The following is a 19768-nucleotide window of genomic DNA, read 5'->3' as shown; positions in this document are numbered from 1 at the left end:
AGCTAAGCGACCCAAGTGGCCGACACAAACACCTGGCCCATCTAGGAGTGGCACTGCAGTGTCAGACAGGATGGCACTTCAAAAAAATAGTCCCCAAACAGCACATGATGCAAAGAAAAAAAGAGGTGCAATGAGGTAGCTGTGTGACTAAGCTAAGCGACCCAAGTGGCCGACCCTAACACCTGGCCCATCTAGGAGTGGCACTGCAGTGTCAGACAGGATGGCAGATTTAAAAAATAGTCCCCAAACAGCACATGATGCAAAGAAAAAAAGAGGTGCAATGAGGTAGCTGTGTGACTAAGCTAAGCGACCCAAGTGGCCGACACAAACACCTGGCCCATCTAGGAGTGGCACTGCAGTGTCAGACAGAATGGCACTTCAAAAAATAGTCCCCAAACAGCACATGATGCAAAGAAAAAAAGAGGCACAATGAGGTAGCTGTGTGACTAATCTAAGCGACCCAAGTGTCCGACACAAACACCTGGCCCATCTAGGAATGGCACTGCAGTGTCAGACAGGATGGCAGATTAAAAAAAATGTCCCCAAACAGCACATGATGCAAAGAAAAAAAGAGGCGCAATGAGGTAGCTGTGTGACTAAGCTAAGCGACCCAAGTGGACGACACAAACACCATATATGCAGCACACTGAGCACAGAAATGGAGCGTTTTTCAGGCAGAGAACGTATAATACTGGTGGTCACTGGTCAGCAAAACTCTGCATTGTACTCCTCCTATATAATACTGCTGGTCCCCAGTCCCCACAATAAAGCAGTGTGAGCACAGATATATGCAGCACACTGAGCACAGATATGGAGCGTTTTTCAGGCAGAGAACGTATAATACTGGTGGTCACCGGTCAGCAAAACTCTGCACTGTACTCCTCCTATAATACTGCTGGTCCCCAGTCCCCACAATAAAGCAGTGTGAGCACAGATATATGCAGCACACTGAGCACAGATATGGAGCGTTTTTCAGGCAGAGAACGTATAATACTGGTGGTCACTGGTCAGCAAAATTCTGCACTGTACTCCTCCTATAATACTGCTGGTCCCCAGAATAAAGATATTAGCAGCCCCCTGAAACAAAGTGAGAGGACGCCAGCCACGTCCTCTCAATATCATTTCCGATGCACAAGTGAAAAATGGCGGCGACGCGTGGCTCCTTATATAGAATCCGAATCTCGCGAGAATCCGACAGCGGGATGATAACGTTCGGGCGCGCTCGGGTTAACCGAGCAAGGCGGGAGGATACGTGTCGCTCGGAACCGTGAAAAAAAAGGTGAAGTTCGGGCGGGTTCGGATCCCGAGGATCCGAACCCACTCATCGCTATCTACAACCCACACAAGTGGCTCAGGTAGTGCAGCTCATCCAGAATGGCACATCAATGCGAGCTGTGGCAAGAAGGTTTGCTGTGTCTGTCAGTGTAGTGTCCAGAGCATGGAGGCGCTACCAGGAGACAGGCCATTACATCAGGAGACGTGGAGGAGGCCGTAGGAGGGCAACAACCCAGCAGCAGGACCGCTACCTCCGCCTTTGTGCAAGGAGGAACAGGAGGAGCACTGCCAGAGCCCTGCAAAATGACTTCCAGCAAGCCACAAATGTGCATGTGTCTACTCAAACGATTAGAAACAGACTCCATGAGGGTGGCATGAGGGCCCGACGTCCACAGGTGGGGGTTGTGCTTACAGCCCAACACTGTGCAGAACGTTTGGTATTTGCCAGAGAACACCAAGATTGGCAGATTCGCCACTGGCACCCTGTGCTCTTCACAGATGAAAGCAGGTTCTCACTGAGCACATGTGACAGACGTGACAAAGTCTGGAGATGCCAAGGAGAACGTTCTGCTGCCTGCAACATCCTCCAGCATGACCGGTTTGGTAGTGGGTCAGTAATGGTGTGGGGTGACATTTCTTTGGGGGGCCACACAGCCCTCCATGTGCTCGCCAGAGGTAGGCTGACTGCCATTAGGTACCGAGATGAGATCCTCAGACCCTTTGTGAGACCATATGCTGGTGCGGTTGGCCCTGGGTTCCTCCTAATGCAAGACAATGCTAGACCTCATGTGGCTGGAGTGTGTCAGCAGTTCCTGCAAGACAAAGGCATTGATGCTATGGACTGGCCCGCCCGTTCCCCAGACCTGAATCTAATTGAGCACATCTGGGACATCATGTCTTGCTCCATCCACCAACGCCACGTTGTACCACAGACTGTCCAGGAGTTGGCGGATGCTTTAGTCCAGGTCTGGGAGGAAAACGATCAGGAGACCATCCGCTACCTCATCAGGAGCATGCCCAGGCGTTGTAGGGAGGTCATACAGGCACGTGGAGGCCACACACACTACTGAGCCTCATTTTGACTTGTTTTAAGGACATTACATCAAAGTTGGATCAGTCTGTAGTGTCTTTTTCCACCTTAATTTTGAGTGTGACTCCAAATCCAGATCTCCATGGGTTAATAAATTTGATTTCCATTGATAATTTTTGTGTGATTTTGTTGTCAGCACATTCAACTATGTAAAGAACAAAGTATTTAATAAGAATATTTCATTCATTCAGATCTAGGATGTGTTGTTTAAGTGTTCCCTTTATTTTTTTGAGCAGTGTATATATATATATATATATATATATATATACAAATTATACATGCAAATTAACACAGAACTTGCCATACATGGCTGCAAATTGGGATTAGCGTGATGGGACATATTAATACGGTAGTTTATGAGATATAAGAGATTATAAAAGCGCCGGTTTAGTCTTTTTTGTTTACATCTAAGGAACCGTCTGAGCAAAGTTTTAATTTATTCCGAGGCTGAATTTGTTGCTAATCTGCCACCATGGCTGCGTAATGTCACATCCCTGCTCCCACGTTATAGTATATACTGCAGACATTACATATATCCATTAACAGCCTGAGAATGCTAAATAGATAAAGAAGGTGTTTTTCTACTTAATGATCAGGATCTCATTAGCCGACTGACAGAATCTTAAATCGGAAAAGCAGTATACAGTCCCTTAATGACGGGAATGTCAGGGCTTTGATGACGGCCAGCTTTGATAGGATGAGATCACGACTTACACTATAAGGAGACCGTTCTTATCATAGAACAATTATTGATCAGTCCTTGGTCAAGAAAGTTCTGAAGAAAGTTCCGTGTTCCAAGAAAGTTCCATAGCTGTAAAGTAGAAACTGTTCATTCTTTAGTATTTTTAATACACTAGTTACCAGCCCGTCAACATGACGGAACAACATAATAGTAATGTCAGCGCCAGCCCGAACGGAGAAAATATGGATTTGCTCTGCCGGGTGCCATCTAGAAAAGCACTTGAATCCCCCCTGTAGAGGTGAGGAGCAGAGCATTATATAGGATACATAAGTTATTATCATTAGTTGTTACAGATATAACTGTAATTGGTTATGCAGTATAGAGGAAAAATGCATTTAAATATATTGAGCTATAACTTAGATACTATTTCTATTTTATTTTCAATACTAATAATCCCAACACCCACCTCCCAGGAGATCTCTGCATTCAGGATCCCAGCAGACGAAATACAGAACCAGAATCCTGACGCGGCTTGAGAGTCCCCAGTGGCAAGCCGGGTGGAGGGGGGGGGGGGGGTTATATTTAGGCTGTGTGGGGAGGGTGAGGGTTAGACTGCGGGGAAGGGGGGTGGGGGGGTTGTTAGGGTTAGGCTGTGGGGAGTGAGGGTTAGGCACCCCAGGGGAGGGTTGGGATTAGGCTGCAAGGGAGGGAATGTTTGGTTTAGAATGTTCACACCTGTGTATTCATGGTAATCAGTCCAGGCTAGGGAGGTCAATCCCGGGATTGCAGTAGGGATCAGTGAAGGGCAGTGGCGAAGGGTGTAAGGAGCAGTGCTGGAGGGAGGGTGTAGGTAGCTGCACGGGAGGGTGTAGGTAGCGGCACGGGAGGGAGGGAGGGTGTAGGTAGTGGCGCGGAAGTGTTAGTGTAGGTAGCAGTGCAGGAGGGAGGGTGTAGGTAGCTGCGCGGGAGGGTGTAGTTAGCGGTGTGGGAGGGAGGGTGTAGGTAGCGGCGCGGGAGGGTGTAGGTAGCGGCGTGGGAGGGAGGGTGTAGGTAGCGGCGCGGTAGGGTGTAGGTAGCGGCGCAGGAGGGAGGGTGTAGGTAGCTGCGCGGGAGGGTGTAGGTAGCGGCGCGGGAGGGAGGGTGTAGGTAGCGGCGCGGGAGGGAGGGAGGGTGTAGGTAGCGGCGCGGGAGGGAGGGTGTAGGTAGTGGCGCGGAAGTGTTAGTGTAGGTAGCGGTGCAGGAGGGAGGGTGTAGGTAGCGGCGCGGGAGGGAGGGAGGGTGTAGGTAGCGGCGTGGGAGGGAGGGAGGGTGTAGGTAGCGGCGCGGGAGGGTGTAGGTAGCGGCGCGGGAGGGAGGGTGTAGGTAGCGGCGCAGGAGGGAGGGAGGGTGTAGGTAGCGGCGCGGGAGGGTGTAGGTAGCGGCGCGGGAGGGAGGGTGTAGGTAGCGGCGCGGGAGGGAGGGTGTAGGTAGCGGTGCGGGAGGGAGGGAGGGTGTAGGTAGCGGTGCGGGAGGGAGGGTGTAGGTAGTGGCGCGGGAGGGTGTAGGTAGCGGCGCGGGAGGGTGTAGGTAGCGGCGCGGGAGGGTGTAGGTAGCGGCGCGGGAGGGAGGGAGGGTGTAGGTTGCGGTGCGGGAGGGAGGGAGGGTGTAGGTAGCGGTGCGGGAGGGAGGGTGTAGGTAGCGGTGCGGGAGGGAGGGTGTAGGTAGCGGCGCGGGAGGGAGTGTGTAGGTATCGGCGCGGGAGGGAGGGTGTAGGTAGCGGCGCGGGAGGGAGGGAGGGTGTAGGTAGCGGTGCGGGAGGGAGGGTGTAGGTAGCGGCGCGGGAGGGAGGGAGGGTGTAGGTAGTGGCGCGGAAGTGTTAGTGTAGGTAGCGGTGCGGGAGGTAGGGAGGCTGTAGGTAGCGGCGCGGGAGGGAGGGAGGGTGTAGGTAGTGGCGCGGGAGGGAGGGAGGGTGTACGTAGCGGCGCGGGAGGGAGGCTGTTAGAGAGCACTGCACGGAGGGAGGGTGGGTGTAAGTAATACTACTTACTATTAGGTGGGCGGCAACCATGGACACACTGAACGCGGCGGCATTTCAAATGAAGCACCGGCCGCCAGCCAACCAGAGCTGGCGTACCGGCAGCCAATCAGGGAAGCGGCCGCAGCAGTCGCTCCTGATTGGCTGCCGCAACTCCGGCAGCTTCCCTGATTGGCTGCCAGTCCGCCAGCTCTGATTGGTTGGCGGCCGGCTCTACATTTGAAGTGCCGGCGCATTCAGCTTGTCCATGGCTGCCGCCCCCTAATAGTAGTAAGTAGTATTACTTACACCCACTCTCCCGCACATGCGCAATGTAATCCCGTGAATCCCAGGATTGGAGGCTCCAATCCAGGGATTCAAATCCAGGCATTTTTGGGCCTAAATCCCGGATCCCGCCGATCCCCATACCGGGATTGGCCTCCCTAGTCCAGGCTGTCAGCGCTGGGGCTCTGTTCACTTTTCGGGTGAGGGAATGTGTTATTTATTTTATTCTTTTCCAGTATAGATAGAAACGCCAGTCGTCGTCGTCATCGTCAAGTTGGCGCTGCATCACTCAGTGTTTAAAGTGTATCCTGGGATATTGAAGGAGACAAATGAGCTGATAGTGTAGGGGGTTTTACCCACCCACCTGGCTGTGGCCACACCCACACAGCACTGGTCACACCCACATCACACTGGCCACACCCACACATCGCTGATCACACCTCCTCCCATTCTCACAATAGGCCCTTGAACATATTCCGGCACAGGCCCATGTGGAGCTTTATCTGCCCGTGTTTTATGTGATTTGCTACTTTTTCACTAATTTTGTGCAATTGGAAAGCGCTATTTTATTTCATATTTCATACAGACGAACACATTTTGGAGGTTTGCAGCAATCCCCATGCATTAAAGTGGTCTGCAGCCGATATCGGCGATGGAATTCTATGGAGCCTATGGTTTACTTCCTACCGTATACTTACCCTGAGGGGTCCCGAAGTCCCGAAGAATTCCTCTCTGACACCCCCCTCCCCTCCCCTTCCCCAAGAAGTCCTCAGAACACAAAGGACAGCTCTAATTAGAAGAGATGTGTTCTTTGCATTTTTAATTGCAAATTGTACAAAGCGCATGTATGCAGCATTAATAAGCGCAGTTATGCATGTGGTAAATGGCAGGATGTATTGCACTCAAACATAGATGCTGGACATATCCCGTCCTGGGGAAAGATAAAGGGAGATATGCATCAAAGCTTGGTTGGAGAGAGGTGAAGTGGGGATAAAGTACCAACCAGTGCCTAGCTGTTATTTTTCCAACACACCCTGTAACATGGCAGTTAGGAGCTGATTAGCCGGTAATTTACTTCACTCCACTTTATCTCTCTCTAAACTTTGCTAAATCTCTCAGGGGGTAGTGGAAGGGATCCATCTCAGGGGGCAATGCGGATAGAAGCCCATTGGCTCCCATAGGCTTCTATCACTTAATGCCACCTAAAGCTGGCTTTACCCTCTGTCCAAGGTTGATGCAATGGAGCTTGGTTCATATGCAAAAAGCGGCCTAACCTCTGAAAACGGCGTTATCGGAGGTTTGACTGCAAAATACTGTTTGCTGCGTCCAGCCCTTTGTCTCTCTCTTTTACTTTCATTAGAGGGGGAGAGGCAGAGCCGGCCTTAGACATAGGCAAACTAGGCAATTGCCTAGGGCATCTGGTATGCCTAGGGGCACAAGCAGTTTCTGCTGATTAAAATGATATGCGGCATGCCTATATTCTGTGTGTAGCATTTCATATGCAGATACAGCCACAGTCTCACACAGTATATAGGCATGCTGCATATCATTTTAATCAGCGGAAGCTGCTTGTGCATCCTAGCCACATAGCAATGCAAATAAGATGCATTTTCATAAAAAAATAGGCATACAACGTTAGCAGAGCTGCCAGATGACTCACGCCAGGAACTATATGTGTCATTATGTGTATAAGGGCATTAATAATGTGCGGCTTATGTGTAAGGGACATTATGTGTGTCATTATGTGTATAAGGGCATTAACAATGTGTGTCATATGTGTAAGGGAAATTATGTGTATAAGGGCATTAATAAGGGTTGGCATAATGTGTAAGACGCATTATGTTTATAAGGACATTAATAATGTGTGTCATATGTGTAAGGGGCATTACTGTGTTGTATTATGTGTATAAATACATTACCAATGTGTGGCATTATGTGTATAAGGTGCTCTACTGTGTGGTGTAACGTATAGAAAGGGCACATTGTGTAGTCTAATGTGAATAAAGAGCAATATAGTGTGGTGTAATGTGAATAAGGAGCAATATGGTGTGGTGTAATGTGAATAAGAAGCAATTCAGTATGATGTTATGTGAATGAGGGGCACTACTGTGAGGAGTAACGTATATAAGGTAAGGTGGTACTATTGTGTGATGTAATGTGAATAAGGGACACTCGCATTATACATTGTGAATAAAGTTGCACTACTGTGAGGCATAAGTTGAATTGGGGGTACTATTGTGTGGCCATGCCCCTTGCCAGCAAAAACACATACCTTTTTGGCCTGTGCGCGGAATGTGCACACTGTTATTTAAATTACAGGGGGTAGAAGAAAAAAAATGGACTGCTATGGGTGGGGGTGATGGTGCTGGGAAAGGGGTGCAGGGTCAGAAGCAGAACTAGCGGTTGTGCTAGGGGGCACCAGGCAAAATCTTGCCTAGGGCATCATATCGGTTAGGGCCGGCTCTGGGGAGAGGTATCAAGCCGTGGAGAGAGATAAAGTGTAGAAGTTGCCCAAAGCTACTAATCCGCTACTAGCTGTCATTTATCCAGCAAAGCCTCTGAACTGACAGGCGCTGATTATTTGTTAGGGGCAAATTCCAAATTCTCCACTTTATCTCTCTACAAGACTTGATACATCTGCAGTGCTATCTCTCTATCATTCACCCCCCTCTCTCTCTCTCTCTCTCTCTTTCTCTCTCTCTCTCTCTATATATATATATACAGAGAAATAGCAGACGGAGCAGTGTATAACATGGACGCCCCCCGTGCAGTGTTCTGCAGCCAGCCTTGCAGCGTGTTGAGGCTGCTCTGCAGGCTGCGTGTTTTACATGTACATATGGGACCTTGCCGTCATCATCTTTAAGAAGAATTGTAAGACGAGAGGTCCCTGGGTGCTCTGATGGGGAGCAGATGTCTGAGCGGGGCTTCTGCTAATGCCCTGTTGGATTTCCGTATCTCATCCTCTATAAATGCCACATTTATATCACTTAGCAAAAAAAAAAAAAAAAGAACCTCTCTCAGTTTCCTTTAGATCTTAATAGGATGTTTTAAGGCAGAGAATGAGGAAACTTGCGGATTAATAGGATGCCAGGACAAAGTCTTAATCTGCCTTGATGCCTTCATCCCTGGCCACGTGAGACCCAAAGCAGATAAAGCCACCACTAAACTGGAAAGATTGTACAAAGCTGGTCATCGATATTTAGCTGCTCAGACATCTCCACCTCCCTTTAGTGTTCCGGGATCCAGCGGGAGAGGAAACCTTCTGACAACCTAACACGCAGCATAAACTGCATCGTATAGAAATACAGCAGAGCTCTAACACTGGACTGATTCAGGTTTGTAAGTAAAGCAAAAAAAGTAAGCAACTGGGCAAAACCATGCAGCACTGCAGGTGGGGCAGATGTAACATGTGCAGAGAGAGTTATATTTGAGTGGGGTGTGTTCAAACTGAAATCTAAATTGCAGTGTAAAAATAAAGCAGCCAGTATTTACCCTGCACAGAAACAATGTAACCCACCCAAATCTAACTCTCTCTGCACATGTTACATCTGCCCCACCTGCACTGCACATGGTTTTGCCCAGTTGTGTGCTTTTTTGCTTTGCTTACAAACCTGAATCAGGTCCACTACACGCTAGAACCACGTGGTAGACAGTAACTTGCCATGATCAGAACCTGCGCGTCGCCTGTATATACCGGACGCTGATTTATTGTGTTTTGGTGTTTATGACAAAGCCATGGGAGGCAATCACGATACCACCTGTTGGGATCCCAGCGGTCACAATGCCGACGCCAGAATCCCGATAGGCGGTGAAATGTCGCCACCGGAATACTAGCGCCACAGGCTTTTCTACCTGTATGGGTGTCCACGACACCCATAGAGGGAGAATATAACCTGTGGCGAACGCAGCAAGCAGGCCCACAAGGGGCTTTCTATTGCTCGCCCCGCTGCCGCCATACTTGTGCCCGGGATCTTGCTGTCGGTAATACGTATGTATTCTGTTATAACAGCTTCTCCGAATGTGAATAGGCAGCACCTGAGTATACTCTATATAGCCGGCTACCGTATGGCGGCGACGTGTACTGGCCACGTGATAAGCCTGTCCAATAGAGGGGCTTCATATTGTAAGCCGCATGTAAAGCAATGGCTTGTTGTTTTATCATTACTATTTGTAATCCTGTGTATTAGGGAGAGAGATAATATAAATTATGGTTGCGGTATATTTTGTCGACATTCATCATGTTGACACTAACCCTGCCTAACCTTCCCATAGCCTAACCCTCCCCTAGTGCCTAACCCTCCCCTCCCGTAGCCTAACCCTAACCCTCTCCTAGTGCCTAACCCTAACCTCCCCTCCCGTAGCCTAACCCTCCCCTAGTGCCTAACCCTAACCTCCCCTCCCGTAGCTTAACCCTAACCCTAGTGCTTATCCCTAACCTCCCCTCCAGTAGCCTAACCCTCCCCCTAGTGCTAGTGCCTAACCCTAACCTCCCCTCCCGTAGCCTAACCCTCCCCCTAGGGCCTAACCCTAACCTCTCCTCCCGTAGCCTAACCCTAACCCTCCTCTAATGCCTAATCGTAAACCTCCCCTAGTGCCTAATCCTAACCCTCACCTCCTGTAGCTTAACCCTCCCGTAGTGCCTAACCTTAACCCTCCCCTAGTGCATAACCCTAACCTCCCCTCCCGTAGCCTAACCCTAACCCTCTCCTAGTGCCTAACCCTAACCTCCCCTCCTGTAGCCTAACCCTCCCTTAATGCCTAACCCTAACCTCCCCTCCTGTAGCCTAACCCTCCCTTAATGCCTAAACCTAACCCTCCCCTAGTGCCTAACCCTAACCCTTTCCTAGTGCCTAACCCTAACCTCCCCTCCTGTAGCCTAACCCTCTCCTAGTGCCTAACCCTAACCTCCCCTCCCGTAGCTTAACCCTCCCCTAGTGCCTAACTCTAACCCTCCCCTAGTGCCTAACTCTAACCCTCACCTAGTGCCTAACCCTAACCCTCCCCTCCAGTAGCCTAACCCTCCCCTAGTGCCTATCCCTAACCCTCACCTACTGCCTAATCCTAACCTCCCCTCCCATAGCATAACCCTAACCCTCCTCTAGTGTCTAGCCCTAACATCCCCTCCTGTAGCCTAACCCTCCCCTAGTGCCTAACCCTTCCCTAGTGCCTAACCCTAACCTCCCCTCCTGTAGCCTAACCCTCCCTTAATGCTAACCCTAACCCTCTCCTAGTGCCTAACCCTTCCTTAGTGCCTAACCCTAACCTCCCCTCCCGTAGCTTAACCCTCCCCTAGTGCCTAACTCTAACCCTCACTTAGTGCCTAACCCTCCCCTCCAGTAGCCTAACCCTCCCCTAGTGCCTATCCCTAACACTCACCTACTGCCTAATCCTAACCTCCCCTCCCATAGCCTAACCCTAACCCTCCCCTAGTGTCTAACCCTAACCTCCCCTCCCGTTGCCTAACCCTCCCCTAGTGTCTAACCCTAGCCTCCCCTCCCGTAGCCTAACCCTAACCCCCCCTAGTGCCTAACCCTAGCTTTCCCTCCATAGCCTAACCCTAACCCTCCCCTAGTGATCAATCCTAACCTCCCCTCCCACAGCCTAACCCTAACCCTCCCCCTATATAGTGACGTGCGGTAAGGTGAGGAGGAGCCTTTCCTGTCATACTCCAGTATACGACAGAGTTTTGACTATAGAAACTATAAGAAAAATCCAAAGAATATATTAGAAATATCTTCTCGGTATTATTCTAATCAAAATATGTAAGTTGGAGATGGAGTGAGTTATTAATGAGAGAGGAGCGATTGCTCAGCCCATCATCACTTTATAACGTCAGTTCTCAGTAAGAATGAATAGTCTATGTTATCATTATTTTCATATGAAAACGTTACTTTTGTGGGTAAAGCATTTAATGCTCCAGTATGTCTGCATTATACTATCGCTGGGACTTGTTACGTGTGCTATTTGCATGTAACACTATTGTACGATTACATTCTCATCAAATAACACAAATAAAAGAAGGCGTCTCTTATGGATTCAGACTTTGCACGCCGCGCCATCTCAGAAACCGCTAATTATCGTTCTACTTTACAGACACATCCATGAAAACTTAACTGGCATTTAAACAATTTTTTATGCCAGTGACAAATGTAGAAATTACAGATCCATTGCTACTTAATGCCGCTTCCATTCTTGACACTTTTGGCAATTGGGAGTGAATGAAATTTTAATTAAATGTTTACATACTCCGGGGCCAATTTAGAAGGGATTTCCAGAAATAAGACGCTGTGTAGAAAAAAAAGAAGCAGGAAAAATAAAATACTGCGCCATTAGCCAATAATTATACTGAGCAGAGTCTGTGTGTGTTTTTTTCTTCTTTGAAGAGTTGTATCCGGCAATGTAACAGTAGTATGTAATAATATATCGTCGTAGAAATAATACATAAACATATGCAGGATCCTCATGTAGAATTGGACTAACATCAGCGTTTGTGGTGTAAATATAAGATTGGCGCACTGCGCAGGCGTACCAAAAGGCATCGCCATCTATTATTTCTCAGACTAGTCATGGTCAGCTATTCAAAGTACTTATGCCATGTCCATTGTGTCTTCTGGCTGGATGGACGAATGTTCCCATTGGGGGATCCGTTCAGGATTCTCGGCAGTCAGATTACGACGCCGGATTCTCGACATGGATCGCTGGGATCCTGAATCCCAAATGAGCTCTACCGGGACTCCTGCTGGGTAAGCCGGAGGGGTGCTTAGGGTAAGGTTGCGGGGAAGGGTTAGGGTTAGGCTGTGGGGGGGAAGGTTAGGTTTAGGTTACGCGGCTGCTGGGAGGGGGTGTTAGGGTTTAGGCTGCAAGGAGGAAGGTTAGGGTTAGGCTGCAGGGAACGGAGGGTTAAGGTTAGGCTGGGGGTGGGTGGTTAGGCTGTGGGGAGTGTGGGTTAGGATTAGGCACCACAGGGGAGGGTTAGGCTGTGGGGGTGGGCGTGTTAGATTTAGGCTGCGGGAAGGGGGGGTTAGGTTTAGGTACTCCTGGGAAGGGTTGTGCTACGGGGGTGGGAATGTTAGGTTTAGGCTGCGGGAAGGAAGGGGGGGGGGGGGGTTTAGCTTTAGGCACCAATGGGGAGGGTTAAAGTTAGGCTGTGTGGGTTGGAGGGTTAGGATTAGGCTGTGTGGGTTGGAGGGTTAGGGTTAGGCTGCGTGGGGAGGGGGGGTTTGGTTAGGGTGCAGGAAGTAAGGGAGGGTTAGGATTAGGCTGTGGTGGTGGGAGGGTTAAGGTTAAGCGGTTTGGGGAGGGGGGTTTGGTTAGGGTGCAGGAAGGAAGGGAGGATTAGGATTAGGCTGTGGGGGTGGGAGGGTTAGGCTGTGGTTGTTGGAGGATTAGGATTAGGCTGTGGGGGTGGGAGGGTTAGGCTGTGGGGGTTGGAGGGTTAGGATTAGGCTGTGGGGGTAGGAGGATTAGGCTGTGGGGGTTGGAGGGTTAGGATTAGGCTGTGGGGGTGGGAGGGTTAGGCTGTGGGGGTTGGAGGGTTAGGATTAGGCTGTGTGGGAAGGGGGGGTTTGGTTAGTGTGCAGGAAGGAAGGGAGGATTAGGATTAGGCTGTGGGGGTGGGAGGGTTAGGCTGTGGTTGGAGGATTAGGATTAGGTGTGGGGGTTGGAGGATTAGGATTAGGCTGTGGGGGTTGGAGGATTAGGCTGTGGGGGTTGGAGGGTTAGGATTAGGCTCTGGGGGTAGGAGGGTTAGGCTGTGGGGGTTGGAGGGTTAGGATTAGGCTGTGGGGGTGGGAGGGTTAGGCTGTGGGGGTTGGAGGGTTAAGGTTAGGCTGTGTGGGGAGGGGGGTTTGGTTAGTGTGCAGGAAGGAAGGGAGGATTAGGATTAGGCTGTGGTTGGAGGATTAGGATTAGGTGTGGGGGTTGGAGGATTAGGATTAGGTTGTAGGGGTTGGAGGGTTAGGATTAGGCTGTGGGGGTGGGAGGGTTAGGCTGTGGGGGTTGGAGGGTTAGGATTAGGCTGTGGGGGTGGGAGGGTTAGGCTGTGGGGGTTGGAGGGTTAGGATTAGGCTGTGGGGGTGGGAGTGTTAGGCTGTGGGGGTTGGAGGGTTAAGGTTAGGCTGTGTGGGGAGGGGGGGCTTGGTTAGTGTGCAGGAAGGAAGGGAGGATTAGGCTGTGGTTGGAGGATTAGGATTAGGTGTGGGGGTTGGAGGATTAGGATTAGGCTGTGGGGGTTGGAGGATTAGGATTAGGCTGTGGGGGTTGGAGGGTTAGGATTAGGCTGTGGGGGTGGGAGGGTTAGGCTGTGGGGGTTGGAGGGTTAGGATTAGGCTGTGGGGGTGGGAGGGTTAGGCTCTGGGGGTTGGAGGGTTAAGGTTAGGCTGTGTGGGGAGGGGTGGGTTGGTTAGTGTGCAGGAAGGAAGGGAGGATTAGGATTAGGCTGTGGTTGGAGGATTAGGATTAGGTGTGGGGGTTGGAGGATTAGGATTAGGTTGTAGGGGTTGGAGGGTTAGGATTAGGCTGTGGGGGTGGGAGGGTTAGAATTAGGCTGTGGGGGTGGGAGGGTTAGGCTGTGGGGGTTGGAGGGTTAGGATTAGGCTGTGGGGGTGGGAGGGTTAGGCTGTGGGGGTTGGAGGATTAGGATTAGGTGTGGGGGTTGGAGGATTAGGATTAGGCTGTGGGGGTGTGAGGGTTAGGCTGTGGGGGTTGGAGGGTTAGGATTAGGCTGTGTGGGAATGGGGGGTTTGGTTAGTGTGCAGGAAGGAAGGGAGGATTAGGATTAGGCTGTGGGGGTGGGAGGGTTAGGCTGTGGTTGGAGGATTAGGATTAGGTGTGGGAGTTGGAGGATTAGGATTAGGCTGTGGGGTGGGAGGGTTAGGCTGTGGTTGGAGGATTAGGATTAGGCTGTGGGGGTTGGAGGATTAGGCTGTGAGGGTTGGAGGGTTAGGATTAGGCTGTGGGGGTGGGAGGGTTAGGCTGTGGGGGTTGGAGGGTTAGGATTAGGCTGTGGGGGTGGGAGGGTTAGGCTGTGGGGGTTGGAGGGTTAGGATTAGGCTGTGGGGGTTGGAGGATTAGGCTGTGAGGCTTGGAGGATTAGGATTAGGCTGTGGGGGTTGGAGGATTAGGCTGTGAGGGTTGGAGGGTTGGGATTAGGCTGTGGGGGTGGGAGGGTTAGGCTGTGGGGGTTGGAGGGTTAGGATTAGGCTGTGGGGGTGGGAGGGTTAAGGTGTGGGGGTTGGAGGGTTAGGATTAGGCTGTGGGGGTGGGAGGATTAGGATTAGGCTGTGGGGGTGGGAGGATTAGGCTGTGGGGGTTGGAGGGTTAGGATTAGGCTGTGGGGCTGGGAGGGTTAGGCTGTGGGGGTTGGAGGGTTAGGATTAGGCTGTGTGGGGAAGGGGGGGTTTGGTTAGGGTGCAGGAAGTAAGGGAGGTTTATGGGGGTAAGGGATGAGCATAAACATACTTACCCAACCCCTGTCGGGATTCTTTGCTTTGGGATGCCAGTGTTGGTCATATGACTGCCGGTATCCCATCTGCTGGAATATTGTATGTATCCCCCCATTAGATATATATAAAGCAGTTAGCAAGTGATGGTTGTATTTAATGACATTTAATAAGGAAAGTGCCACTGTGACACTCATTATATAACGCTGTTGTCTTTTGTACCTTATGTTAAAGCGAGAATCCGTAGCGCTATTGCACGGGTCTGTTCGCCTTCAAGTGGGAAACAAGGACGCCCATTGACTTTATGCCAGCTGCCACAACCGTCGCCAGCCAAGGCGCGAGAGCTCCATGAGAAAAGGGCTTTCCTTCCCTGCACGCACGACACGGAATCACACAGAGCTTTAGATATCCAACAACACTTCAATGACACGTCCTGGAGTCAGGGCAATTGCATGGTCACCCAATTTTATGGAAAGACAGATCCGCCCAAGTTCTATCCGACTGAGCACAGGACGGACATATGCGCAGATGCATAGTTTCGCCATGTGCACCGTGCACAGAGACCCATCTCCAAATCAGCCCATAATATATACAAATAGGGTAATGCTACTAACGCTGTCTCCTCTCTATGTGGCCTGGGTAGTGAGTATATAGATGAGACATATACTGTACATACACATCTAGTGCTGCAGAATATTTGCATCTGTCGGTTTGCTGGTTATGATTCTGTTTGCAGATTGATATATACTGTAGCCCTTACTGTACTATTACCATAAATGGGAGGGATTCAGCTGCATTCAACCAATCAGAATCAGTTGCTAATCATTCTCATCAGTTTGGATCTTGCACCGGGGATCCGGGATCAACCATCTGCAAGTAGCCGGCCATAAGCATTTATGTGGTGGTCAGCATGGAACAAAATTGTATGAACATGCCCTTACTATGATTGCACTCACAGACGCCCTCTCACCCTATTGGCGCCATGAGTCATAAGTGCGAAACGCGTCTCTATCACCTGGCTAGCAAAACATAGTGGGTGTGGTATGGAAGGGCGACCGTAACTAGGTCAATCACTATTGGTCGACAGTAACTAGGTCGACAGGGTCTCTATGCCGACATGGTATAGGTCGACAGGTCAAAAGGTCGACATGAGCTTTTTAAGTGTTTTTAGTGTTGTTTTCTCTGTACAGTGACCGGGAACCCCAATTAGTGCACCGTGGGGGTCATTCAGACCTGATCGCATGCAAGGTTTTTTGCTGCGCTGTGATCAGGTCAGAACTGCGCATGCACCACAATGCGCAGGCGCGTTGTATGGGTACAAAGTGGATCATTGCTGTGAGGTGGATTTAACAAAGAATCTATTCGCACAGCCAGTCGCAAGGAGATTGACAGGAAGAAGGCGTTTGTGGGTGGCAATTAACCGTTTTCTGGGAGTGGTTGGAAATACGCAGGCGTGTCCATTGTCCAAGCGTTTGCAGGGCGGGTGTCTGATGTCAATTCCGGGCCCGGACAGGCTGAAGTGATCGCAGCGGCTGAGTAAGTTCTGAGCTACTCAGAAACTGCACAAAACCTTTTTTGTACCGCCCGGCTGCACATGCGATCGCACACTTGCAAAGTGAAAATACACTCCCCTATGGGCGGCGACTATCTGATCGCAGCGCTGCAAAAAATAGCTAGCGAGCGATCATGTCTGAATTAGTGCACCGTGTCCCCTCGCATGGCTCACTTCGCTCGCCATGCTTCGACAAGGTGCCGCGCTCCACTACCGCTGCGCTTGGCACAGGTTCCTATTCCCAATCGTAGTCCGCGCCTTTTCACCTGTCGACCTAGAGACTCTTTTCGACCTAGTTACTGACGACCTAGAGACCGGTTCCCAAAAATAGTTTCACCTATCAGAAGTCACGTGCATATTTCCAAATGTAAAAGTCTTCCCTGTCTGCTCTTGTCCAGATCCTCACCCTTTTGGGACTGTCCTGTGTAACTCAGGACTGCTAGGGTATAAAGTAATGAGCTGCAACGTTACAAGGAAAACTCACAGCTCATCGTATTATTAAATCTCTTGATGATCATACAGTTAGACATGCCATAAAGGATGGACAGTGTGCAAAATTGTAGGTGCGGGGGCCATATGTGAGACATAAGGTTCAGAGGGCCCTGCTTGTGAGAGCTTATACTCCAGAAAACTGTTTCCCAACTCTAGTCCACAGTGCATGTTTTCCATATCTCCTTGCTGAAGCACAGGTGTACTCATTACTGACTGACACAATTTAGAAAATCCACAGTCTTACCCCAGAATAGATTCCAAACAATAGTGTAACATTTTTTCTTGTGGTACTAGCCACCTCACGGTCTCCTCGCAGGAATGCCCATCACTTTCCAGCGCCTTCGTGCGTACATTTTGTAAGGCATGCCCCGAAGGCGTTTCCAGAAATTTTCACACATGCACAGTTGCAAATAATCCCTCAGCTATGTGATTCAGGTCCCAAACAATTACACGATCACTGTATTAAAAAAAATGGATGTTAGAATATTTGGCCACAATGTGAATGTCAGGGGTACTTACAGGATTTGGTCAGGTGACCAACGCTGGAATCCCGACACCACTCGGAATCCCAGCGCCGGTACCCAAACCACTGGCATCCCGAAGGTAAGTATTGGGGTGAGGGTTAGGGCCCGGGCGGGGGGTGGGGGGAGGGTTAGGGTTAGACACCAGAAGGAGGGTTAGCCATAGCCAACCCCCCCCCCCCTAAGTCTTAACCCAAGCCCCTACCCACTGTGATTAGGAATAGCCACCACCCCCCACTATCTTATCCCTAGCCGCCACACCAGACGGGTAAGGGTTAGGGTAGGAACCAGGGGAGGAGTAATTTAATAACTCCATCCCCTGTGGGCATTTTAAAAATTGGGATGCCACAGTCGGTCCTGTGTCTAACTGAAAGTGTCCCATCGCATAAGTATCCCGTTATGTGGTCTATTCATGAAGAAGTGAAAAGTGTGGAGAAGTGAGCCAGTGGAGAAGTTGCCCATGGCAACCAATCAGCATTAACGTAACATTTATAATTTGCATACTTTCAAATTATACAGAGCCACTGATTGGTTGCCATGGGCAACTTCTCCACTAACTCACTGCTCCACTCTTTTCACTGCTTCATGAATAGACCCCTATATATGATGTAACGATCTCTGCAGACACAACAAATCCATGTATCAAACACCTTGTAGAAGCAAACGGATTTATATCTGCCTAGGGACTGTAGAGATTCCCAGAAGGGAGCTCCGAGGGTGGGGTGGGGGGTCTGGGTGGGAAGGGGGGGGGGGGGTTATTTCAACAGTTGTCATACTGTGCCTTAAGTCAGTGTAGCAAAACATAATGAAATGGAATTGAATCATCTCTAATTTTTTTTTCCTTTTCTTTTTTTTGCAAGGAAATTGTTCAACAGACTTAGGAGCGGAAAGTGGAGCGGCTGCCGGATACATGACACTTTTCCTGCAGGAATGAGCATATTTTAGAATAATAAGAGGGACTTGTAGTATCAGCAATGTAAAAGATGCATGAAGTAATTGGTGCTTAATTTGTACACAAACTGTCACGGCAGTTCTCCTCACGGCCTGTATCTTCTGAATTCATTAGTCTTTAATTAAGGCCAGTTGGGACCAGCAGTTACAAGGTTAAAGAGGTTCTGACAGCCCTAATCATTGCTCAGGAAGCTGGAAATGTATGCAAAGTCTCGGCAGATGGGGTGAGAGCCGAAGCTGCCAAGTGGTAACTGTTATTCCTTTGCACCTCCAAAGCTGTCATCCTAATAGGCACATTTTATATTTATTAATGCTCCAGTTGCAATGCATGCACAGTCTCTAATGGTATGTCATTCAGAGTATATAAACTGAGCAATTAGCAAACATTACCTGATAATGGTAAAATTATTTAGTGTACGTTTGATTTGGGTCTTTCTCCAGTCTCCCCGCCATGGCACGGATACTAATGGCGCAGACTCCTTCCTTTGTCGAGCAATATTACATTCTGACTGTGCCATACATTTGACTGACATTAATTATTTTCTGTTTTACCAACGTAGCGCTGAACTACAATTATTCAACATCCCAATCCAAGCCCCCCCCCCTCCCGCCGCCTCGCAAACCTTCAACTTGAATTACAAAAGAGCTATTGTTTGTTTTCATACGTTCCGCTATGTGCCACTTTTATGCACAGACTAGCGATATATAAATTAATTTCAACAGTAATTCTGCATTTTATATATGTATATGTATGTACGTACGTACGTGTGTGTGTGTGTGTGTGTGTGTGTGTGTGTGTGTGTGTGTGTGTGTTTTTAAAGGAGTACATTTTAATACAAGTAATTTTAACTGCATACATAAGAGACAGCTCCAAAGGTGTTCTCTGGGTCTATGTACTAAGCCTTGGCCTTGTTTGAAAAATGATAGGAGTTGATTGGTTGGTACTTTATCTCCATGCACTTTACCTCTCTCCAAGGCTTAGTAAATAGACCCCTTTGCACGATCGTATATGATACTGTAAACCACATGTATTGCTGGTAGTGGTCAAGGATGAAAACCAATGTACAAACATTCTAGGGAACTTCTAGGCAAGGAATGACACGTTTAGGTGACAGTATTAATGAATAAGATAATGATGACATTGTGGGGGTGTGACTTATTGTGAGAGGGCGGAGCTTGTCAGTAACTGCCACATTATTATCCATGGTTCTAAAACATTGGCATCAGCCATTGACTAGCCCTAGGGCTATGTGAGTGGGGCAGCCACTCACTGTGGAAATCTTAAGAGGGGCAAGGAATGAATATTATAAATTAATCTGATTACAATTGGGGGCTTGTGGGAATAATATTTCCTATTTGTACCAGGTGCTAAGCTTTCTAAATATGTCTCCAATTATGTAAGTTTATCCCGGATGGACTGGGGCTATTATTTGGCAAAGGGGTATGGTCACACATCACATGCCGGCCGAGCAGAGAGCGGTGGGAGG

The 19768-nt window shown here is 49.4% G+C and overlaps 1 long non-coding RNA gene across 1 annotated transcript in view; it reads left to right on the top strand.

Moving 5' to 3' along the window:
- Positions 1–18955, top strand: part of LOC134911908 (uncharacterized) — a 151217-nt gene extending 132262 nt beyond the window's left edge. The window contains exon 3 of the long non-coding RNA XR_010176957.1: positions 18191–18955. This is a non-coding gene — a long non-coding RNA (uncharacterized LOC134911908). The remainder of the gene's footprint in view (positions 1–18190) is intronic.
- The last annotated feature ends 813 nt before the right edge of the window (positions 18956–19768 follow it).

This window comes from Pseudophryne corroboree, chromosome 4 (genome assembly GCF_028390025.1).
Source record: "Pseudophryne corroboree isolate aPseCor3 chromosome 4, aPseCor3.hap2, whole genome shotgun sequence".
Lineage (NCBI taxonomy): Eukaryota > Metazoa > Chordata > Amphibia > Anura > Myobatrachidae > Pseudophryne > Pseudophryne corroboree.
This window is presented reverse-complemented; position numbering and strand designations above follow the sequence as displayed.